The sequence below is a fragment of the Bufo gargarizans genome, chromosome 10 (assembly GCF_014858855.1).
Source record: "Bufo gargarizans isolate SCDJY-AF-19 chromosome 10, ASM1485885v1, whole genome shotgun sequence".
NCBI lineage: Eukaryota > Metazoa > Chordata > Amphibia > Anura > Bufonidae > Bufo > Bufo gargarizans.
Genome location: NC_058089.1, coordinates 68,193,793 through 68,219,139, shown reverse-complemented (window position 1 = coordinate 68,219,139; position 25,347 = coordinate 68,193,793). Strand labels below are relative to the sequence as shown.

Genomic DNA, 25,347 nt, shown 5'->3' with positions numbered 1-25,347 from the left:
GCGTCCTGCTCTGATGAATGGCAGGAAAAGTCTAAGGCATATTGGTATACCATAGACTTTTCCATGGCTTGGGTGCCCACAGAGATGGCTCTGAGTACCGCCTCTGGCACCCATGCCATAGGTTCGCCACCACTGTTCTAGAGCGTCGGAAACGACCTCTACAAGGTTCGCATAATCGGCTTGACTTGGCCTACCGGATCTCTGCCCGCTCACCAGGGCTCTCAAATTTTGACAGAAACCTAAGAGCCTCTGTTGAGCGGAGGGACCCGGTAGGGGACCCAGATTATCCTGAGCCAATGCATGAGGGACAGGAGGGCTGGCGCTGGCGATCTGTTCCGGTTCCGCCTCAGGAGGTTGGTCAGGCTCCCGAGTGCTGCTGGCACTTCTGTAGAAAAAAAAAGGAAAGTTAGGAATTGTTCTTTAACCACTTCAGCCCCGCTAGGTGAAACCCCCTTCATGACCAGAGCACTTTTTACACTTCGGCACTACACTCCTTTCACCGTTTATCGCTCGGTCATGCAACTTACCACCCAAATGAATTTTACCTCCTTTTCTTCTCACTAATGGAGCTTTCATTTGGTGGTATTTTATTGCTGCTGACATTTTTACTTTTTTTGTTATTAATCAAAATGTAACGATTTTTTTGCAAAAAAATGACATTTTTCACTTTCAGCTGTAAAATTTTGCAAAAAAAACAACATCTATATATAAATTTTTCGCCAAATTTATTGTTCTACATGTCTTTGATAAAAAAAAAAATGTTTGGGCAAAAAAAAAAATGGTTTGGGTAAAAGTTATAGCATTTACAAACTATGGTACAAAAATGTGAATTTCCGCTTTTTGAAACAGCTCTGACTTTCTGAGCACCTGTCATGATTCCTGAGGTTCTACAATGCCCAAACAGTAGAAAAACCCCACAAATGACCCCATTTCGGAAAGTAGACACCCTAAGGCCTCTTTCACACGGGCGTCATGTTTTTTGCCCGGATAAGAGGCGGGTGCGTTGCGGGAAAATGCGCGATTTTTCCGCGCGAGTGCAAAACATTGTCATGCGTTTTGCACTCGCCTGAGAAAAATCACGCATGTTTGGTACCCAGACCAGAACTTCTTCACAGAAGTTCGGGCTTGGGATTGATGTTCTGAAGATTGTATTATTTTCCCTTATAACATGGTTATAAGGGAAAATAATAGCATTCTGGCTACAGAATGCTTAGTATAATAGTGCTGGAAGGGTTAAAAATAATAAAAAAGTTAACTCACCTTCTCCTCTTGTTCGCGTAGATCCCGGTCTGTTCTTTAGCTGTGGACTGAATAACCTGAGGTGATGTCAGATCACATGCTCCAATCACATGGTCCATCACCATGGTGATGGAGCATGTGATCTGACGTCATCAAAGGTCCTTCAGCCACAGCTAAAGAACAGACCGGCCTCTACGCGAACAAGAGGAGAAGGTGAGTTAACTTTTTTATTATTTTTAACCCTTCCAGCACTATTATACTATGCATTCTGTATTCAGAATGCTATTATTTTCCCTTATAACCATGTTATAAGGGAAAATAATACAGTGAATAGACTGTCACCTAGAACCCATGCGTGAAAATCGCACCGCATCCGCACTTGCTTGCGGATGCATGCGATTTTCACGCAACCCCATTCATTTCTATAGGGCCTGCGTTACGTGAAAAACGCACAAAGAGGAGCATGCTGCGATTTTCACGCAACGCATAAGTGATGCGTGAAAATCACCGCTCGTGTGCACAGCCCCATAGAAATGAATGGGTCAGGATTCAGTGCGGGTGCAGTGCGTTCACCGCACGCATCGCACCCGCACGGAAAACTCGCCCGTGTGAAAGGGGCCTTAAGGTATTCGCTGATGGGCATAGGGAGTTCATAGAACTTTTTATTTTTTGTCACAAGTTAGCGGAAAATGATGATGATTTTTTTTTTTCTTACAAAGTCTCATATTCCACTAACTTGCGACAAAAAATAAAAAATTCTAGGAACTCGCCATGCCCCTCACGGAATACCTTGGGGTGTCTTCTTTCCAAAATGGGGTCACTTGTGGCGTAGTTATACTGCCCTGGCAATTTAGGGGCCCAAATGTGTGAGAAGAACTTTGCAATCAAAATGTGTAAAAAATGACCGGTGAAATCCAAAAGGTGCACTTTGGAATATGTGCCCCTTTGCCCACCTTGGCAGCAAAAAAGTGTCACACATCTGGTATCGCCGTACTCAGGAGAAGTTGGGGAATGTGTTTTGGGGTGTCATTTTACATATACCCATGCTGGGTGAGAAAAATATCTTGGTCAAATGCCAACTTTGTATAAAAAAATGGGAAAAGTTGTCTTTTGCCAAGATATTTCTCTCACCCAGCATGGGTATATGTAAAATGGCACCCCAAAACACATTCCCCAACTTCTCCTGAGTACGGCGATATCAGATGTGTCACACTTTTTTGCTGCCAAGGTGGGCAAAGGGGCACATATTCCAAAGTGCACCTTTCAGATTTTGCAGGCCATTTTTTACACATTTTGATTGCAAGGTACTTCTCACACATTTGGGCCCCTAAATTGCCAGGGCAGTATAACTACGCCACAAGTGACCCCATTTTGGAAAGAAGACACCCCAAGGTATTCCGTGAGGGGCATGGCGAGTTCCTAGAATTTTTTATTTTTTGTCACAAGTTAACGGAAAATGATGATTTTTTTTTTTCTCTTTTTTCCTTACAAAGTCTCATATTCCACTAACTTGCGACAAAAAATAAAAAATTCTAGGAACTCGCCATGCCCCTCACGGAATACCTTGGGGTGTCTTCTTTCCAAAATGGGGTCACTTGTGGCGTAGTTATACTGTCCTGGCAATTTAGGGGCCCAGATGTGTGAGAAGTACCTTGCAATCAAAATGTGTAAAAAATGGCCTGCAAAATCCGAAAGGTGCACTTTGGAATATGCGCCCCTTTGCCCACCTTGGCAGCATAAAAGTGTCACACATGTGGTATCGCCGTACTCAGGAGAAGTTGGGCAATGTGTTTTGGGGTGTCATTTTACATATACCCATGCTGGGTGAGAAAAATATCTTGGCAAAAGACAACTTTTCCCATTTTTTTATACAAAGTTGGCATTTGATCAATGACAGGGGGGTGATCAATGACAGGGGGGTGATCACCCATATAGACTCCCTGATCACCCCCCTGTCATTGATCACCCCCCCTGTAAGGCTCCATTCAGACGTCCGTATGATTTTTACGGATCCATGGATACATGTATCGGATCCACAGAACGCATGCGGACGTCTGAATGGAGCCTTACAGGGGGGTTATCAATGACAGGGGGTGATCAGGGTAATCAGGGTGATCACCCCCCTGTCACTGATCACCCCCCCTGTAAGGCTCCATTCAGACATCCGCATGATTTTTTACGGATCCATGGATACATGTATCGGATCCACAGAACGCATGCGGACGTCTGAATGGAGCCTTACAGGGGGGTTATCAATGACAGGGGGTGATCAGGGTAATCACCCCCCTGTCACTGATCACCCCCCCTGTAAGGCTCCATTCAGACATCCGCATGATTTTTTACGGATCCATGGATACATGTATCGGATCCACAGAACGCATGCGGACGTCTGAATGGAGCCTTACAGGGGGGTTATCAATGACAGGGGGGTGATCAGGGAGTGTATATGGGTGATCACCCGCCTGTCATTGATCACCCCCTGTAAGGCTCCATTCAGACGTCCGCATGTGTTTTGCGGATCCGATCCATGTATCCGTAAAAATCATGCGGACGTCTGAATGGAGCCTTACAGGGGAGTGATCAATGACAGGGGGGTGATCAATGACAGGGGGTTCCAGAAGCACTGCACAGTTCCAGCCACAAACACCCCCGCAGTGCCAGAAGCACTGCACAGTTCCAGCCACAAACACCCCTGCAGTGCCAGCAAACCGCACAGTTCCAGCCACAAACACCCCCGCAGTGCCAGCAGCAACCACAGTTCCAGCCACAAACACCCCTGCAATGCCAGCAAACCACACAGTTCCAGCCACAAACACCCCCGCAGTGCCAGCAGCAACCACAGTTCCAGCCACAAACACCCCTGCAATGCCAGCAAACCGCACAGTTCCAGCCACAAACACCCCCGCAGTGCCAGCAGCAACCACAGTTCCAGCCACAAACACCCCTGCAATGCCAGCAAACCGCACAGTTCTAGCGACAAACACCCCCGCAGTGCCAGCAGCAACCACAGTTCCAGCCACACACGCCCCCCCCAGTGCCAGAAGCCCCCCATAAAGGCAGCCCACACCACCAGTGCCAGCGGCTCCCACTGTTCCAGACACACACACCCCTTCCCAAGTGCCAGCAGCCCCCCCACCCTAGAAATAGAGAGATAGATAGATAGATAGTAAAAAAAAAAAGATAGACAAACAGACAAAACTTCATACACTTTCCAGTCTCACCAAGTCGATGATCCAAAATGGCCGACGATGAGGGGGAGGGACAGGAAGTTACTGGGCATGCGCAGAAACATGAAAAGTTTGCGAACGGATCCGTGTCAAAGCGGAGCCAGGCCAGACGGATCCGTCCCCATTGACTTCAATTGTAAGCTGCGTTCGGGTGTCCGCCTGCTGAGCGGAACGGAGGCCAAACGCTGCCAGACTGATGCATTCTGAGCGGATCCTTATCCATTCAGAATGCATTGGGGCTGGACGGAAGCGTTCGGGGCCGCTTGTGAGAGCCTTTGAACGGAAATCACAAGCGGAGCCCCGAACGCAAGTGTGAAAGTAGCCTAAGGCTGCTTTCAGACGAGTGCGTGTCACGCTCCGGCCTCGCAGCGCAGCACCCATCCTGAACTTACAGCACTGCCGGATTGCATAGTATTATATTAATTTATGATGCTATGTAACCCTTACAGTTCTGGAATGTATTGGATAACACTGACAGCATTATGTCGTCTGAAGGCAGCCTAAGGCTGGTTTCACACGGGCGTTGCGGATTGGGGCGGGATGCGTTCAGGGTGCGTTCAGTGAAACTCGCACTATTTTGCAAGCAAGTTCAGTCAGTTTTGTCTGCGATTGCGTTTAGTTTTTCCGTTTTTTCCGCGCGGGTGCAATGCGTTTTGATGCGTTTTTCACACGCGTGATAAAAAACGGAATGTTTACAAACATCTCTTAGCAACCATCAGTGAAAAACGCATCGCACCCGCACTTGCTTGCGGATGCAATGCGTTTTTCATGCAGCCCCATTCACTTCTATGGGGCCAGGGCTGCGTGAAAAACGCAGAATATAGAACATGCTGCGATTTTCACGCAACGCAGAACTGATGCGTGAAAAACAACGCTCATGTACACAGACCCATTAAAATGAATGGGTCAGGATTCAGTGCGGGTGCTATGCGTTCACGTCACGCATTGCACCCGCGCGGAAAACTCGCTCGTGTGAAAGGGACCTAATAGTTGTCCTGTGGACAGATTCTCCCACCTAAGCTGTGGATCTGTGCAGCTCCTCCTGAGTGACCACGGGCCTTTTGGCTGCTTCTCTAATTAGTGCTCTACTTGCCTTATGGCTTGAACTAGAGATGTTCAAAGATTGAGATTTTTTTTTATAACCTAACCCTGCTTTACCCTTCTCCACAATGCTATCCCTGGCCTGTCTGGTGTATTCCTTGGTTTTAATGATGTTGTTTGGCCGTCAGGGAAGGGGAGGAGAGGGATGAGACGCTGTGGGCGGTTAGGGATTCAGGAGGAAGGCGTTTTGGGCACTGCAGGGGGGCGTTACTGGGCACACAAAGTGGAACATAACGCCCCTCTGGGCACCTTCAGGATTAATTAGCATAATTATAAAAGTCGTTTTTCAGCAAAACTACTGGACGGATTACAGTATAGAACAGCAAAGCCGATTCAAGGTAATCTGTGGAGCATGACTGGTTTAAAATCTGAATTTGTGTTATGAGAGGTGACAGAATCCCTTTAACCACAGGGGTGATTGGTGCTGTCCATTTCAGCACTACTCACCCCCATTGGAGCTCACCTGCAGCTCCCTCACTGGTTTTTACAGTGAGGAAACTGGATTGGCTCAAAATGGTTAATAGTTAATATTTACCACTTGTCTACTTAAAGTGGCTGGCCACTTTCTGCCTATTGTGAAACAATGTGTATGCAAGATGATCATATGACACTTACTAATATGGACAGCTCTCCACACAGATCCATGGGCTGCAGATCCCTTGATAAAGGTCACAACTGACCGAAACGTCGGGACTTCTGTATATGACCCTATCTTATGCCTAATATGTAACACTGGATGTGGAATGACACAAAGTGTTGTAAAGATAAAACACATGAATTCATGAATTAAAACTACTACCTTTAATATCACAACATGTGGTGTGCCATAGATCCCTATCTACAATTGTCTCGATCCTCTATGAGCACCCACCCCATTTAAGGTGTGCAGATCCCAATATCTTCCAACGCATATTATAATCAGCCATAAATCACTCCATTTTCAAAGTGCATGCCTCAAAGTACTCAAGATGACATGTAGAAACTTTTTTTCTTTTTACCCTTTAGGTATTTTACAAATTTTGGGGGGCATATTTGCATAACCTTGCATTTTTCAGTACTAAAGCTCATTTGCCACTTCTCTATCCAAGCCTCCAATCTATGCAGATCCATCTGTAGCAGTATACTGTCCACATTTGTGTTAATTTCTTTACACACTTTAGTATCGTCCACAAAAGTGTATATTTTACTGTGCAAGCCTTCTACAAGATCATTAATATATTGAAGAGAAAAGGTCCAGTGTGGTACCCCAATAGTGACCGAATCTGAGTATTATTTATTATTGTATGCACTTATATAGCGCTGACATATTCCGCAGCACTTTACATAAGTACCAAACTGTCTCCAATGGGGCTCAGAAATCTAAGTTCCCTATCAGTAAGTCTTTCGATTGTGGGAGGATTCCGTGAAGCAGCCCTTCCCAACATGTGTCTTGGATCACAGGAGGCATATCTTCAGCCACCGGTTGCCCATCAGTTTGTGGAGTGCGCGTTCGGGATACTTTACTCCAAGTGTAAGGTGTTCTTGTAGTCCCTACAAATGTATCCGGACAATGCAAAGCTGGTGATTCAAGCTTTTGTAGTCCTACACCACTTCACCAGGATTCACAATGCTTCCTTAGATGCTGGCCTGGACCAATATCTAACGTCATCAACTGTTGGTTTGGACCAGACCCTGCATGGACGACCTGGAACGTCCGGACTGTCTGTTCAGGAACTCTACGAGGACTACTGCAGCAGGGCTAAATGAGCAGTTCTGTGGCAGATGGATGATATTCATGGCAGTCACTGATTTGTTCTGGACTCTGCCCACTTTAATTTACTTGGTTAGTTAGCTTCCCTGTTGTTGTGTAGTTTCTGTAGGGACTTGCAAGAGAATAAGCATGCGCTTGCGAGGCAAGGTATTTTTCTGTCCCAATTCCACTTTTAATCCGACTTTTAAGACTGATTGCATGCAAATACAATTCTTTTCCTGCTAACAAGAAATATAATTTGGCGTAAAATACCTTCCTGATACCTCATTACAATCCTAGTAGCAGTGATGCAATGTGATTCCCATCGCTCATCTAATTTATTGGAATAGTTGTATTTACACTGCATCCCGGCTACTAAACAATGCCTTTCTAATTTTGAAGCCAAGTTATCACATGCAGAAGTGCTGCTACCGCACAAAATAGCTGATCCACAGGGGATGCCAGTCTTGGGGCACATGCCAAAGGTAGGGGCTAGGCTTTTTAACAAAGCTTCCTCCTGCCTCTCAGCACTAATCAATCAGGGCCAGAGTATATCTGGCTGATACAGGCTGAAGGTGACCCCTTCTTCATCATGTGGTGCGCTGGCAGAAGACCTCTAGGCTTGAGACCTCTGGCAACAGCATTCACGCCAACCGTGTCACGGCGCACAACAAAAGCCGTGACAGCATGTTGTACAATTGGCAGCGATCACACCCTACCAAACTTGGTATATACACACAAATGCACAGGGTCCTGGAGACATGGGGCGTATCAGTCGGTGTGGGTTAGAGGTGCTGCCTACGGTACGAGAACGGAGCGGGGAAATACTGTGCAGCCACCCTCCATTCATTTCAATGGGGCCACTGAAAATAGCCGAGCGCTGGCTCTGCTGTTTCCCTCTGCCCTATAGAAATGAATGGGAGCAGGGGCCACGCGTGAGCTCCTATTTACTTGTATGGGAGCAGCGCTTGGTGGTAGATGGACCCCGGGAAACCCAGGGTCCACCAGCCACAGCTCTCCCCGCTCTGTTCTCCTTGTAGGTGCGGCAGAGGTGGGACCCGCACCTATCAGACAATCCTAGCGATATGCCCCCATTGTATGTGATCAGAATACCCCATTAGCATTTCTGTACGCTGCTGTATATGGGAGTATGGATTCCACGGGGGCCGCACTGAACGCTGTACAGGCAGCAGCACACATCGCTGCTGTGCTATGCCAGGCTCTAGAGGAGCTGTCACCTCCCCCGACAGGTCAGTTTAGTAACTACTGGCACCGCCATGTAATGACCGTTCTCGAGTGCCTGTTCTTATGGCTCCAGCCCCCTATACCAGTAGGAGCTGGCACAGATTTCAGACATAATGTTCTCCTGTTTTTTTCTTCAGATAATAGTAAATGTGTCGGGCTGCATTTCTGGTAAAGTAAAGAGGGAGACCGAGAAGGAGGAAAAGTTCAGATTTTGCAGCAATACTGCACTAAAAAAGCTTCCTGTTGTTTTCAGTGGGAAATATGCACCACGGTTCACACAGGCGCGTATTTTTATGCTGCGGTTTTCAGAAAGGCTTGAAGAGCTGGTATGTCACTTCTCTGAATTGTTTCCGACTCGTTAAGTATTTAGCAGGAGTTTGACAAGAACGTTATCACCCATACAGGTGAACCGCCTAGTATTATTGGGCCACATTCACATCAGCAACGGAACCGTGTACAAACAGAAAGGTTTTTTTCTGGATCCGTTGAAATACTGGATCCGTCATTAAAAATTTTCAAAGGTCAAAAGTCCTGCGCAGACCAGAAAACCGGATCCGGCAATGTCTGGAACACTTGGTACCGGATCCAGCATTAATACATCTCTATGGAAATGAATGCTGGATCCGGTAAGTGCGGTATTGTTCCAGGATTTTGGCTAGGAAAAAAAAAGCTGCAGCATGCTGCAGTATTTTATCCGGTCAAATACCGTACAAGTGACGGAACAGAAGACATCCTGATGCATACTGAGCGGATTGCTTTCCATACAGAATGCATTAGGATAAAACTGATGCATTTTTTCTGGTATTGAGCCCCTTTACCAGATTTCAATACCGGAAACGAATAACGCTAGTGTGAAAGTACCCTAACGAGGACACTAATGGCAGATCCGGCACCTGACAAACACCATGCCCTGCTGGCCTGACCTCCCTTCAGGGGGCTGCATTCTCAGTGGGGAAAAAGGGCACAAAGGACTTTTTATTATCTTCAGAATTATACAGTGTGAACATGAGGCACATTTCATGCGATATTCAGCAGATATGAAAGCCTTTCCCACTGCAGAAAAGAGGCGAATAGATCGAAGTACCCGTCACGCATGTGGACGGTCCCAGGACCCGTCATCTAACCCTCCGCTTCTATCTCACAGCTACGAACACGTACATTCCCGACGTCACGACGTCGCTTTTAAATTTGGCGCTCAAATTGCGATTCCTCTCTAGAGCTCATCTCACTCACTCACCCCAGAAACATCGCCCCCAGTCCTCGAGCGGTTATGTAGTTCAATGCTGTGCCCGCATCAAACTACAGCTCCCAGAAGCCCTTCGGTCCCGCCTCAACTACGCATGCGCTGTAACTGATTATGCCGCCATTTTGTGAAGCAGGGGTTTGGAGAGATTAAACGGCGAGCTGGTTATCGTCTGGCGCCTCCGTTCTCGTCTCTCGCAGGTTCTCTATTCTGGATCCTTCGAATCTGTCCAAAAAGCAGAAAAAATCAGAGAAAAAGCTGCTCTAGGGAGGTAAGTAGAGGGAAAAACGCGATTTTGCAGGAGCTTTCTCCGGCCTCTAGGTGTCACGATGGGGCTCCGGTTCGGGCGGCTGATGGGGTGTTTGTCTCCCTCTATCGTTATTTGTATTTGGCGAAATGTCTGCAGCTCGGGCCTGGGAAGCGGCGTGTGCAGCGACGCCATTTGCTGTGCGCTCAGGCCGGCGCCAGCCCTGGGGATGCTGCGGGCCTGACCTCCATTTTACTCTCGCTTTTCTCAGTCTGCCCCGCTAGTGGAGGGGCTGTGCGCGGATTACTTCGCTGCCATACTCGGCGGTTCCCGCGCCATCACTTCTCCCGCACAATGCTGACTTGTGGACAACCACGCCCGCGGTCTCCCCGAGCCCCTGTCTGGACGAAGATGCTGAGGGCGGGAGAAGCTTCGCAGCTGTGGTAAATGTGGCCGCCTTACTGGGAACCGCAGTGTGTGAACAGGTTCTGACCCTGGCATTGACCCTGCATTGTGGGTCAGGTGACTGCATTATGCCTCCTCCAGCATCAGTGGTCAGGTGGCATCTCTTTCCTCTCCCACATCAGATCCTAACCTGCCTGAACCCCCTGGAAAACGCCGGCCTGAGGGGAATGTACAGGATTTCTGTGCGGACAGTCCTCATCAATTGATGCGGATTGAAGTGAATGGAGAAAATCTGCTCAGGAAATATAAAATAAATTGACTTGCTGTAGATTTTAAAATCCGCACGGAAAAAAAATCTGCATAGTGTACATGAGAATGCAATGTGCATGACCTATGGTGGGGATTTTCCGCGCACAATCCTGATCGTTTGCCTTTAGCCTAAGGGCGGCTGTACGTGGTGCAGATTACGCACGGTTTTTCCACACAGATGTTGTCCTGAAAAAGCGCAGTGTATTACAGCACCAGCAAAGTGTGCGAGAAACGTCTTGCACGCTTCGCTTTTTTCTTGGCTGTGAGGATTTTGCCGTCTGCAGCTCGCCAGTTGAGTTTTTTTTTTCTTTTTTTTTGTTCACATTTTGCCCTTTTCAATGGAAAGGTGAGATCTGCAGACCTGCAATAAATAGTGCAGATATCGTGTGCAGGTGGCCTTAGGGCGCATTCACGTGACCGCATGTATTTCGCAGTCTGTAAACAGTAAGTCCACAACATACGGATGCGGTCTGTGTGACATTTGTGTTTTATGCGGACCCATGGACTTCTTCATAGGGTCTGCATTTTGCGGTATGAAAGTGGAACGAACACTTGGATTCGGACAGCGTGGACCCCCCTCAGCAGTGTGAATCCCCGAAATACAGAGGGGATGCTGTCCTACTACCCCATGTTCATGCACACTACTGATCAAATAACTGAAGTGTGAACTCAGCCTTATAAAGCTCTAAGTTCACATCATTAAAGGGGTTGTCTCACTTCAGCAAATGACATTATCATGTAGAGAAAGTTAATACAAGGCACTTACTAATGTGTTGTGGTTGTCCATATTGCTTCCTTTGCTGGCTGGATTCATTTTTCCATCACCTTCATACCCTGCTTGTTCCCATGGATACAACCACCCTGCAATCCATCAGTGGAGGTCGTGTTCGCACTTATTAGGAAAAGGAGCCGGTTCTCTTGTGGCTGAGACCATGGGAGTGCACATAGGACAGTGCTTTTTCCTATAGTCTGCAAGCACGACCACTACTGATGGATTGCAGGGTGGTCGTAACTAGGGTTGTTTTGATACTAAAATTTAGATTTGGTATTGATACCATAAGGTATTGCGATATTCGATACCATGCGAAAAAATAAGGCTACTTTCACACTAGCGTTCGGGTTTCCGCTCGTGAGCTCCGTTTGAAGGAGCTCACGAGCGGACCCGAACGCAGCCGTCCAGCCCTGATGCAGTCTGAATGGAGGCGGATCCGCTCAGACTGCATCAGTCTGGCGGCGTTCAGCCTCCGCTCCGCTCGCCTCCGCACGGACAGGCGGACAGCTGAACGCTGCTTGCAGCGTTCGGGTGTCCGCCTGGCCGTGCGGAGGCGTGCGGATCCGTGCGGATCCGTCCAGACTTTCAATGTAAGTCAATGGGGACGGATCCGTTTGAAGATGCCACAATGTGGCTCAATCTTCAAGCGGATCCGTCCCCCATTGACTTTACATTGAAAGTCTGGACGGATCCGTACGAGGCTATTTTCACACTTAGCTGTTCTATGCTAAAAATAATGCAGACGGATCCGTTCTGAACGGAGCCTCCGTCTGCATTATTATGAGCGGATCCGTTCAGAACGGATCCGCCCGAACGCTAGTGTGAAAGTAGCCTAAAACGGCCTAGAAAAGCTGCGCGCATTTTATGGATGGCCTGGCTCATAATTGAACAGCCCCCCCCCCCCTTTAGAAATAGTCATTAATATTCTAATAGTTTGGACTTTTTGGACGTGGTGATATGTTTATTTATTTTATTTTATATGTAAAATTGGAGAAGGGGGTGATGTATACTTAACCCTTTCAAGACCAAGGGTCATTGATGCCCTAGTGTCCAGTTCAAAATTTACAAATCTGACATGTCACTTTGTGGTAATAGCTTTGGAACACTTTTACTTATCCACGCCATTCTGGGATTGTTTTCTCGTGACACATTGTACTTCATGATAGTCATATATTTGAGTCAATATATTTCGCCTTTATTTATGAAAAAAATCAAAAATGTACCCACAAATTTTGAAAAATTCTCAATTTTCCAAATTTCGGCGATTTTCTCTGCTTCTAAAACAGAAAGCGATACCTAATACAATATTTATTACTTAACATTCCCCATATGTCTACTTTGTTGGCATCATTTTGGAAATGTAATTTTATTTTTTTAGGACGTTAGATGGCTTAGATTTCAGGGATGTCAAACTCGTGGCCCTCCAGCTGTTGCAAAACTACAACTCCCATCTTGCCTGGGCATACTACCGCTATCAGGGAATGATGGGAGTTGTAGTTTTGCAACATCTGGAGGGCCATGAATTTGACATCCATGGCTTAGAAGTTTAGAAGCAATTCTTAAAACTTTAAAGAATTTCCAAAACCCTCCTTTTTAAGGACCAGTTCAGGTCTGAAGTCACTTTGTGGGGCCTACATAGTGGATACCCCCATAAATGACCCCATTGTAGAAACTACACCCCTTAAGTTACTTTGTTAACCCATTAGGCGTTCCACAAGAATTAAAGGAAAATGGAGATGAAATTTCTAAATTTCACTTTTTTGGGCAGATTATCCATTTTATTACATTTTTCTTTCTTTAATACATTGAGGGTTAACAGCTAAACAAAACTCAATATTTATTACCCTGATTCCGCGTTTACAGAAACACCCCACATGTGGTCGTAAACTGCTGTATGGGCACACGGCAGGGCGCAGAAGGAAAGGAATGCCATACGGTTTTTGGAAGGCAGATTTTGCTGGATTGGTTTTCTGAACGCCATATATTTTTTTTTTTTTCTGCTGATCATTTTGTGCAGGGGCTCTTTTTCTGCAAAAAAAAAAGTGTTGAGGTTTTTACTGGTAGCATTTTTGGGTACATAGGCTTTTTTGATCATTCATTATTACACTTTATGGGGCAAGGTGACCCAAAAATTGGCTGTTTTGGAACAGTTTTCATTTTTTTTTTTTACAGCGTTCATCTGAGGAGTTAGGTCTTGTGATAGTTTTATAGAGCAGATCGTTATGGACGTGCCAATACCTAATATGTATACTTTTTCTTATTTAAGTTTTACACAATAATAGCATTTCTGAAGCCCAAAAAATGTTTGTCTCCATAGTCTGAGAGCCTAGCTTTTTTTTATTTTTTGGGCGATTGTCTAAAATAGGGTATGAGGTGACTGTTTGGTACTATTTTGGGGGTCATAAGCCTTTTTGATCGCTTGCTGTTGCACTTTTTGTGATGTAAGGTGACAAAAAAGCTTTTTTGGCACTATTTTATTTTTAATCGGACGGGGTCTATCGTGTGATATATTTAGAGATGGTCGTTACGGACACGGTGCCTAATATGTGTATTTTTATTTTATTCCATTTTATTTTTTTTATAGGAAAAGGCAATTTCTTTTTTAATTTCCATTTTTTTTTTTTTTTTTTTTTTATCAAGTCCCTATTGGATCATGAAGATCCAGTGGGGCTGATGGCTGTACTATACTTTGCAATGCTCTTGCATTGCAAAGTATAATACTTTTAGATTCCTTGTACGGCCGGCAACATAACTGCAACAGGCGGAGGACCGCATCAGGAGATGAGCTGCAGGTGGACACAAGGGGGGGGCTTGGAGGGGCACAGATCGGCACTATCTTATTTCAGGCTCTGATCTGCAGAGCGCAGATCAGAGCCTGAAATCGGCATTTTTTCACTGCCGCAATCCGATTGGTTAGTCTACACACTCTGGTCCCTTGCTGGCATTACTGCACTGACAGCAGCAGTGCAGGGGCAGAAGCTTTAAAGAGCTGGTTTGACGTTTATAGACGTGATAGCTGCACGGGGCATGTGCAAATATCACGTATATAAACGTATTGCAGTCGTGAAGGGGTTAATATTATTTTTAAATATATAGACCGTATATATTTAACTATAACGTGGGATCTTTCATCCCTTGTCCTATTCACCCTATTAGAGCTCTATCAGGGTGAATATGACCTCACACTGTCCCTGCTGCTCTGTGCACACAACAGCAAGGAGATTACCATGGCAGCCAAGGCTTCAGTAGTGTCCTGGCTGCCATGGTAACCGATCGGAGCCCCAGGATTACAATGGGGCTCTGATCAGAAGCTACCACTGCCATGAGAGGAGGAGACTCTGCCACCAATGATTTTTAATACTGTGGGGGGGAATGCAGGAAGGCGGTGCCAGCAGAATCACATAGCCGGCATAGAGGCAGGTTGCCGGCTATGTGATTCTGCCGACTCCTGTATTAGGCTACTTTCACACTAGCGCTTGATCGGATCCGTTCTGAACGGATCCGATCATATTAATGCAGACGGAGGCTCCGTTCAGTACGGATCCGTCTGCATTAATAACTTAGAAAAATTTCTAAGTGCGCAAGATGCCTGAGCGGATCGACTTACATCGTTCAGCTGTCCGCCTGGCCCTGCGGAGGCTGAACGCCGCCAGACTGATGCAGTCTGAGCGGATCCGCTCCATTCAGACTGCATCAGGGCTGGACGGAGGCGTTCGGGTCCGCTCGTGAGCTCCTTCAAACGGAGCTCACGAGCGGACCGACGAACGCTAGTGTGAAAGTAGCCTCAGACGTTAATTATCATTGGTGGAGCAGTGCGCCCACCCCTCCTCCTAGGCAGCGGCATGGGGGGGGGGGGAACGAGAACAATGCTTCCTTCTCTCCTGTGCTGCTGAGGGAAGTTGGAGTGCGCTGAGAGCGGAGCGCTCATGTTCTGTGATACTAGACTGCGCAGCTCAGTATCTAAAAGAAAAAAAAATATGGAAATCGTATCGAAACTGGTACAAAAGTATCGATTGTGTATCAAAATTTCGATACCCGAAACAACCCTAGTCGTAACCCTGGAAATGATTAGTGTATAATGTGATAGAAATTGACGCCAGCAAAGGACGCACTAAGGAGAATACATTAGTAAGTGGTTTGTATTAACGTCCTCTACGTAATACATGCTATTTGCTGAAGTGAGACACAGCGGGGTCTGCTGTAAGTGATGCTGAATCTGATGATATCGTTTTTAGCATTCTAAGGCCCCATGCACACGGCCGTGTGCGGGTCGTGGAACCGCGGCCTGGATCCCTCCTGAGAGCAGGCGCGCACGGCGTCACTGGTTGCTATGACGCCGTGCGCTCCCTGCTGCCGCCGCAATACAGTAATACTGGTATGATCTATACCAGTGTATTACTGTACTGTGCCGGCAGCAGGGAGCGCACGGCGTCATAGCAACCAGTGACGCCGTGCGCGCCTGCTCTCAGGAGGGATCCAGGCCGCGGTTCCACGACCCGCACACGGCTGTGAACAACGGCCGTGTGCATGGGGCCTAACGCTGTGCTCCCACAGCCCAGCAGTAAGACATGGAGAGGTCTCTGGGAGCACAGCATCAGAGTATGAGGAGAACAATTACATAACTGTTTACAGGGCTCTTTTGGAGCTGGCGGACATTGGGTGTGTTCTTACCTGGCAGGTTGGTGCACACCACCATTGACTTGCAGACAACTACTTCCTACAATGCTTACTGAAGAATAAGATGGAATTGCTTGTGTTGTAAAACGATCACTTCTCATAAGCATAGACTCCGTTATAAGTTATTGACTCTTCTGTCATTGGTGACATGTCCCGAAGAGACCGGTGACCCAGCAGGGATATGCCGCTTGGGGACTTATCACCACAGGGGATAGTTTCTGGGAACTGGAAGGGTCTGCCTGCTGGAGCAGAGCAGGTCGGAGTGTATAACAGGGAGCATGCTGCCAAGAATAGGCCTTCTAACTATTACATCAGAGGACTGATCTACTGCACAGGACAAGCAATTCAGGACATGGTCACAGCGTGTGCGGCGGGCAGGTTTAAGAAGGATTTGGATGACTTCTTAAAAGTGACATTAATGCTTATGAAAACGTGTACAAATCCCCACCTTTCCTTTGGTTAATCCTGATGGACTGATATAAAATAAAATTATATATATATAACCTCTTTACTGAAGAACTGCGTGACTAGTCAGTATATGGAGACATCTACAGTAGGAAGGTGATGTCTGGCCAGTATGATTACATATACTACTCATTGAACTTTTGGTATTTGTGTTCATATATTTCAGCTAAACACGGGCCAGAGAGCATGCCTGCGACAAAGTTATGAAACAGCAAATGTAGATAAGTTTGCCTATCTCCCACCCTTCCCACAACCTGTCTTCAGAAAGTAGCGAGGTCGGCACAAACGCCACTTGTGATTTGTTGCAAGTCTTGTTTAAAAAAAATCGCAAACATGAGATTTGCAACTTTTCTTTCTGCCAAAAGAGGTGCAGAGAGCTGCTAAATCTCCCCATTAATCTGCAATGCGGTGGGACGTTTAAGTGTACTGTATTACATCGCTGGCAGTTTACAATGGGAAATGTAGGTGATGCTTCCTTTTACCTGTAATTAGCCTGTAGGTTGTGAAATGAAGATTTTGACTTGTTTGTGTGAATGTAGGGAAGGCTATCGCCTGCTCACAAGTGGAGGAGTGATCACAGAAGCAATCGCACATCTCCGTACAGAATCGCTGTCCAGTATAAAGATCGCTCTGCTGCCATCAAGCTATGATTTAGGTGTCCGCACAAACTATCCAATTACCTGATGTACAAGTGTTTGTCCATACTAACGCCTGTCGGTAATAATCGGCCCAAACGTCAGGCAGTGTAAAGGGCACTTTAAGAGGAACTTTCATGGGTCCAGACATTATGAAATAACTAGAAGGTTATGTAGGGCATAGTGCAGGGATGTAATATCGCTTACTAGTTTGTCTGGGCGTTGCACCGTTCCCCCGCTGTGCGCCCCACCCCCGCTCACTTTTTTCTACCTGATACGCTAATGAATAGCATCAGTACAAGGGAACCTGTCACCAGTTTTATGGTGTCCTAAGGCCTCATGCACACAACCGTTGTGTGCACCCGTGGCCGTTTTCTGTGATTTTCTGCGGACCCATTGACTTTCAATGGGTCTGTTGAAAACTCTGGAAATGCACCGTTTGTCATCCGCCTTCATGATCAGTGTATCCTGTCCGTCAAAAAAATGACCTGTCCTATTTTTTTATTTTATTTTTGGGGCGGACAACGGTTCATGGACCCATTCAAGTCAATGGGTCCGTGGAAAAACACAGATGCCCAAAAGATTGGCATCCATGTCCGTAGGCTACTTTCATACAGACGGATCTGAAGATCCGTCTGCATAAAAGCTTTTTCAGAGCTGAGTTTTCACTTTGTGGAAACTCAGATCCGACAGTATATTCTAACAGAGGCGTTCCCATGGTGATGGGGATGCTTCAAGTGAGAATATACTACGAACTGTGTACATGACTGCTTCCTGGCAGCACCCGATCTCTTACAGGGGGCTGTGATCCGCACAATTAACCCCTTTACTGTGATTTCGTAGTAAAGAGGTCACAGAGAGGCACGGAGCATTATCAGTCATGTTAATGCTCCGTGCCTCTGCAGTCTGCATCGGGTCTTGGCACTCTTTCACGGAGCGGATGCCACGCACGGCATCCGCTCGTGTGAAACAGCCCTTACATGGCAATAGAAAAGTGAACTCCCATTTAGAGGGAACAACCCTCTGTCCCTGGCCTCCTCAGGGTGGATTTGATTTAAATCCTAGTATTCTACATAAAGGCTAATTCTTGCTGGTATAACTTATAATATGCAAGTAGATGAAGATTTTTAGAATAACAACTTTTCATATTAGTTTGATTAGGTTGATTCTGCATTCATAGGTTTGTAGAAGTTCGGATTAAGGTATTTTTCTCAACTCTGTTCATGTTATAACATTTTTGCTGTGAAGAAGAGGCATGTGATCTCTGCTGAGTCAAATTCAGTTTTGAGAACTGCAAAAGTAAACCAAGCATCTGTGATAATATCTTGTAGGCAGAGAAACTGCCCAATAGTCTTACAAAAACGTTTGGAAGAGCATGACGTTGTGAATGGATTAATGGAATTTATTTACCAAAAAAATTACACATACAGAAACAGAATGTGTCGGCAGATGAGAACCATTTGGCCCATCTAGTCTGACCAATATACTGAATACTATGGATAGCCCCTGGCCCTATCTTATATGAAGGATGGCCTTATGCCTATCCCATGCATGCTTAAACTCCTTCACTGTATTTGCAGCTACCACTTCTGCAGGAAGGCTATTCCATGTAGGGGTAGGCGATATGCGATATAAATTTGTGCCACGATATGGATTTTGTGCATATCGCTGGACTGCGATATGACCACGGAGCGATCATGGTATGTCCGTGAGCGACATTATACTCACGTGCGCGGTGGCCGCCGGGCGCTCCTTCTGTCTGTGCGTCGCATTGCTAATGCTTATAGCTCACATGCGCCGTGGCCGCAGGGTGCTTCTTTTTCTCATAGATCTGTGCGGCGCATTGCTAATGCTATAAGCATTAGCAATGCGCCGCACAGACGTGCGCGGTGGCCGCAGGGCGCTCCTTCTGTGAGTATAATGCTGCTCACTGACATACCATGGCAGCTAGGACTTCAGTAGCGTCCTGCTGCCATGGTAACCTATCGGAACCCCAGCATTAAACTGCTAGGACTCCGATCCGAACTGCTGCTGCCACCAATGGTGGGGGGGTGGGGGGGGGGCGGCCCCTGCCACCGATGATCAATACTGGGGAGGGAGGGGGGGCCCACTGCCACCGCTACCAATGATGGAGGGGGACCGTGTGGCCACTGCCACCAATGAGTAATACTGGGGAGGGGAGGGGGGGGGGGGGGTTTGAGCTAGCAGAGGGGGCTGATAAGAGGATGAGGCGGGGGGGGGGGGGGCTACATGAGAGGCCTGCTGCCATGGTCAGCTCCCTGCTGTTGTGTGCACAAAGCACAGGGCAGCAAGGAGACTGTAAAGTCCTATTCACCCTAATAGAGCTATATTAGGGTGAATATGACAAGGATTCTAGCCCTTAACGAGGCTAATAGTTATTAAATAAAAAGTTTAAACCCCCCCTCCAATATAGAAAACAATATATCGCATATCGCACATGCCTAAAATTATATCGCGATATAGATTTTAGGCCATATTGCCCACCCCTAATTCCATGCATCCACTACTCCTAGTAAAGTAATACTTCCTGATATTACTTTCAAACCTTTGCCCCTCTAATTTAAAACTATGTCCTCTTGTAGCAGTTTTTCTTTTAAATATTCTTTTCCTCTTTTGCCTTGTTGATTCCCTTTATGTATTTAAAAGTTTCTATCATATCTCCTCTGTCTCGTCTTTCTTCCAAGCTATACATGTTAACCACTTCAACCCCCCTAGCTGAAACACCCTTAATGACCAGGCCACTTTTTACACTTCGGCACTACACTACTTTCACCGTTTATCGCTCGGTCATGCAACTTACCACCCAAATGAAATTTTACCTCCTTTTCTTCTCACTAATGGAGCTTTCATTTGGTGGTATTTCATTGCTGCTGACATTTTAACTTTTTTTGTTATTAATCGAAATTTAACGATTTTTTTTTGCAAAAAATGACATTTCCACTTCACCACCATGACGGCCCAGAGAGATTGACCCCTGACCTCTGTAGGGGCAGGAACAGAGATAGGTTTAAAAGGACCCCTCCCACCACCATTCACCAGTGTGTTCCTGCCCCTATAGTGGCCAGGACAGAGTAAAGTCCTCTCTGGCTTCCAGGGAGGTGAAGTGGACCTCGTTTATTATTTTCTAGTACCTGGGTGACCGCATCGGTGGTGCTCTTGCCTCCCTTGTGGCTCCTTTTCACCCAGGGATGCGTCCCCTGCTCTCCGGCGGACTCGTTCTCAAGCTGACAGGGGACGCCGGGGTCACGCTCCCTTGTGAGGGAAGCCTGCCCTGAGAATGCCGCGGGTCGCCTACCTCTCGGAGGTAGCCGACCGGAAAGACGCTCGCGGCCGTCGCGCGCGTCTGACGTCACTTCCGGGCCGCAGGCCGGAACCCGGAAGTAGATGGTTTTTCATAAAAAGGACGCTAACAGCTTTCCCGCTGCGCTATCTGCATCGCTCTCCTACCAGAGATGTCGGACCAGGAGAAGGAGACACAGCAGAAGGAGCAGACCGCTCCAGAGCGCCCTAGCGTGAGTAGCCCACCTGGGCACGGCGGCTTATTAGTTGGCTACAGGGGGAGGTTGTGCCTTAGAGGGTAACCACTGTCCCCTCCCCCTGGTGGTGTCTGCTGGTATACTGCATTTAATTTTGCTCCTATACCAGATTGACATTAATTAAATGGGCTGCCTCTCTCTCTCTCTCGCTAGGCCAAACTTACTTTAAAAAAAGTTAAGAAGACCGCCAGATGCATCCAGTGTACCGTCAGGCTTCCTGAGGATTACACAAAAAAACTGTGCAAGGATTGCATCACTAAGATAGTGAGAGATGAACAGCCCTCAATCATGCAGGAGTTCAGATCCATGATCCAGGAGGAGGTTAAATCTTCTTTGGCCTCCCTCCGTGAGGATACCAGGGAGATCCGCCCACCGAAAAGACCCAGGGGGGCAGACATCCCCTCTGACTCCGAGGATTTAGAGGAGGATGCATCATCCTCTAAAAAAGAGGAAGACGATCACCTATCTGAGGGCGAGATCATTGAGGACTCCAGAAAATTTTCCTTCACTCCCAGTGAGATGAGCGACCTTCTAAAGGCGGTCAGGGATACCATGGGGGTAGAAGATGTTCAGCAACCCCATACAGTTCAGGAGGAAATGTTTGGGGGATTGAGGGTCAAACGCTCCAGAGTATTCCCCATAAACGAAAATATTAAGGAGATGGTGATGGATGAATGGGCCCATCCAGAAAAGAAGCTGGGTATATCCAAAGAATTCAGGAATCGCCTTGCATTTGACCCTTCAGACTCAAAAATTTTTGACGAAGTCCCTAGAATCGATGTACAGGTGGCCAAGGTCAACAAGAGAACCTCACTTCCATTTGAGGATTCCTGTCAGCTAAAGGACACGATGGAAAGAAAGGCCGACAGCTTATTAAAAAGGTCCTGGGAGGCGGCTATGTTTAGTGTTAAGACAAACATAGCCGCTACTTCAGTCGCTAGGTCTATGTACCTATGGCTGAATGAATTAGAGGATCATCTAAGCAGCAAAACGCCTAGGGAACAGATATTAGATTCCATTCCCTTGTTAAAATCTGCTACAGGTTTTCTTGCGGACGCCTCTGCAGAGACAATTAGATTTTCGGCAAAGGATGCAGCCCTGTCCAACGCAGCCCGGAGGGCGCTTTGGATGAAATCTTGGTCAGGAGACATCCCTTCCAAGATGAAATTGTGTTCCATAGCCTTCTCGGGCGAATACGTGTTCGGCCCTGTACTGGACACGATCCTTGAAAAGGCTACGGATAAAAAGAGGGGTTTCCCTGAGGATAGGATCCCTAAAAAGAAACCTTCCTTTCGTGGTCAAAATACCCAAAGCAGTTCCTTTCGTGGTAAAGGAAAAACCGGACGTTGGAGTTACCCCAAAGGGGGGAGAGGTAGAGGGTTCTTGCTTAATCCCCAAAACAAGGGCGGTGAGAAACTGTGACGCCAGGATAGGGGAAAGACTATCCCTACATTTTGCTCAGTGGCAACAGACTTCTCCGAGCCTCTGGGTGCAAAATCTGGTCAAGTTTGGATACAAAATAGAACTATCTTCCCCCCCTCCGAACGTATTTCTGATTTCTCACCACCCTTCTCCTTTTCAGTACAGCCAGATCTGGAAGGAGGTCCAAAATCTTCTGGACCTAGGAGTAGTAATTCCAGTTCCCGAACTTCAACGAGGGCGGGGGTTCTACTCCAGCCTCTTCTTGGTAAAAAAGCTGGGGGGCGCCTTCCGCATGATCATAAATCTAAAGAGGCTAAACAAATTTGTGATCTACAAAAGGTTCAAGATGGAATCTTTAAATTCTACCATCCCCTTAATCCAAAAGGATGCGTCCCTCTGTACAATCGACCTGAAGGACGCATATTATCATGTTCCCATTCACTCCCAGTCTCAGAGGTTCCTGCGCTTTGCAGTAAGGGATCACGAGGGGTCTGTTCACCACTTCCAGTTCGTGGCTCTCCCCTTCGGGCTGGCCTCAGCCCCAAGGATTTTCACGAAACTGGTGGTAGAGATGGTCGCCTCCCTGAGACCTCAGGGGGTGACGGTGGTCCCTTATCTAGACGACTTTCTACTTATTTCAAACACGGTAGGTCAGTCTATAGCAGATCAAGAAATCTTCTGCTCCCTTCTGACATATTTAGGTTGGGTGATAAACCTAAAGAAATCCTCCCTAGTTCCGAATACCAGGGTAAAATTCCTAGGGGTTTTGCTGGATTCAGAAAAACAAACAACATTCCTTCCGGCAGAAAGAATCCAGAACCTACAGTCATCAATCAGAGCCTTCCTGAGACGTCGCTCCTTCTCGTTCAGAGAAACGATGAGCCTTTTAGGTCAGATGACAGCCTGCATTGTAGCAGTCCCATGGTGCCAAGCCCATTACAGAGCCCTTCAGTCCTGGCTTTTAAGGAAATGGGACAAAAATCTGACCTCGTTGGACAAAAAGATCCTGATCCCGGGCCACGTAAAGTCTTCAGTCCGGTGGTGGCTTCACACAAGAAATTTAAGAAAGGGCATGGTCTGGTCCAAGACCCCAGCAGTGCATATTCAGACCGATGCCAGCCTAAAAGGATGGGGCGCAAAAATTTACTCCGATCTGTACCAGGGAGACTGGCCTCCAAGGATTGCAGCCCAGTCCTCCAACTACAGGGAGCTCAGGGCAGTTTGGGAGACAATACGAACAGCTGCTCCAAAACTACAAAACCAACATATAAAGGTCTATTCAGACAATATAACGACCGTGTCCTACCTCAAGCATCAGGGGGGCACACGATCTCAGAAGCTGGAATGTCTATCCAGGAAAATCTTCCTCTGGGGGGAAAAAAACGTAAAATCAATATCGGCAGTTCATTTAAAAGGAAGCCTAAACTGTGCAGCAGACTTCCTCAGCAGGACTACCATAGACCAGGGAGAATGGGCCTTAAACGCCGAGATCTTCAGTTTGATTGTCCAGAGATGGGGTCTTCCAGTAATAGACCTATTCGCCACAAGGACAAACGCAAAGGTATCAACCTTTTGCTCCCTAAACCCAAGGGACGGGCCCCTAGCGATCGACGCCTTCTCCCTGCACTGGGACTGGGTCCTTGCATATGCCTTCCCTCCATTCCCATTAATCCCAAGGGTTCTCCAGAAGATCATCAGGGACAGAGCCAGAGTAATCCTGGTCACCCCGTACTGGCCCAAGAGGAGCTGGTTCTCGATCCTAACCAAACTCTCTCCACAGGAAGCATTTATTCTCCCAAGGAGAAAGGATATCCTGATCCAGGGGCCGGTTCTCCATCCCCATCCGGAAATCTTCAGCCTCTCGGCCTGGATCCTGAGTCCAACCTCCTAAGGCAGAGAGGTCTCTCTGAGGGTGTTATATCTACCTTAAAGGCCAGCAGAAAGAAGGTGACTAACTCCATTTATTTCAAGATCTGGAAAAGATTCTGCACCTGGTCGGGCGACGAAGCCCCAGATCAAACCAGACCAAATATACAGAAGATTCTGGATTTCCTTCAGAAGGGACTAGAGTTAGGGTTAAGTCCTTCTACCCTGAGAGTCCAGGTCTCAGCACTTAGCGCCTACTTCGATTCCGAATTGGCCAGCCATAGATGGATCCAAAGATTCCTAAGGTCTGCAGCCAGACTAAGACCGTCCCTCAGATCGAGGATGCCTACCTGGGACTTAAACATCGTCCTTAGAGGACTCACAGGTCCACCCTATGAACCCATGGACGCAAGTTCCCTGAAGAATCTTTCTCATAAGGTGGCTTTTCTTATAGCCATAACATCAGCAAAAAGACTGAGTGAGATCCAGGCATTGTCAATAAGACAACCATATCTCAGGGTACAGGAGGACCGTATCACCTTGAGGCTAGACCCTACATTTTTGCCAAAGGTAGTAACAGACTTCCATAGGAACCAGGAGATCATTCTGCCCTCCTTCTGTGTAGATCCTAAAAATTCTGGTGAGGAACGTTTCCATACGCTAGACGTCAGACAAGCAGTACTAAAATACCTAGAGGTCACTAAGAACCTGAGGAAGGTGGACAACTTATTAGTGCTCTTCGGTGGTAAGAATAACGGGAAGACAGCTTCCAGATCTACCATTGCCCGTTGGGTAAGACAGACTATTACAGACTGCTACAAGATCGAGGGCATCAGTTGTCCAGAGGTCATTCGGGCTCACTCCACAAGAGCGGTATCTGCCTCCTTCGCTGAAAGGGCAGGAGCTTCCTTAAATCAAATATGCCAGGCTGCTACCTGGTCTAATGTTAATACCTTCATTAAACATTATAGGCTCGACTTATCCAGGTCCTCCGACCTCGCATTTGGTCGCAAGGTCCTTCAGGCCGTTGCCCCACCCTAGTTCATATATAATCTGTTATGTCTCTCTGGGCCGTCATGGTGGTGAAGTGGAAAGCCGGAATTAGACTTACCGGTAATTCATTTTCCACGAATCCACCATGACGGCATGATATCCCGCCCTAAAAAAAAACAAAAAAAAAAAACCTTGGTATGAGGTAATACCAAAAA

At 47.0% G+C, this 25,347-nt stretch overlaps 1 protein-coding gene across 2 annotated transcripts in view; it reads left to right on the top strand.

The window, feature by feature from the left end:
- The first annotated feature begins 9,890 nt into the window (after positions 1–9,890).
- The window catches only part of CTCF (CCCTC-binding factor), a 55,881-nt gene continuing 40,424 nt past the window's right edge, over positions 9,891–25,347 (top strand). Inside the window, exon 1 of one of the 2 annotated variants that reach the window (XM_044269692.1) lies at positions 9,891–10,055. The gene's annotated coding sequence lies outside the window, so the exon portion shown is untranslated. Of the gene's footprint in view, positions 10,056–10,145; positions 10,475–25,347 lie in introns of those variants that run through there. The other variant, XM_044269693.1, reaches the window with a different exon arrangement.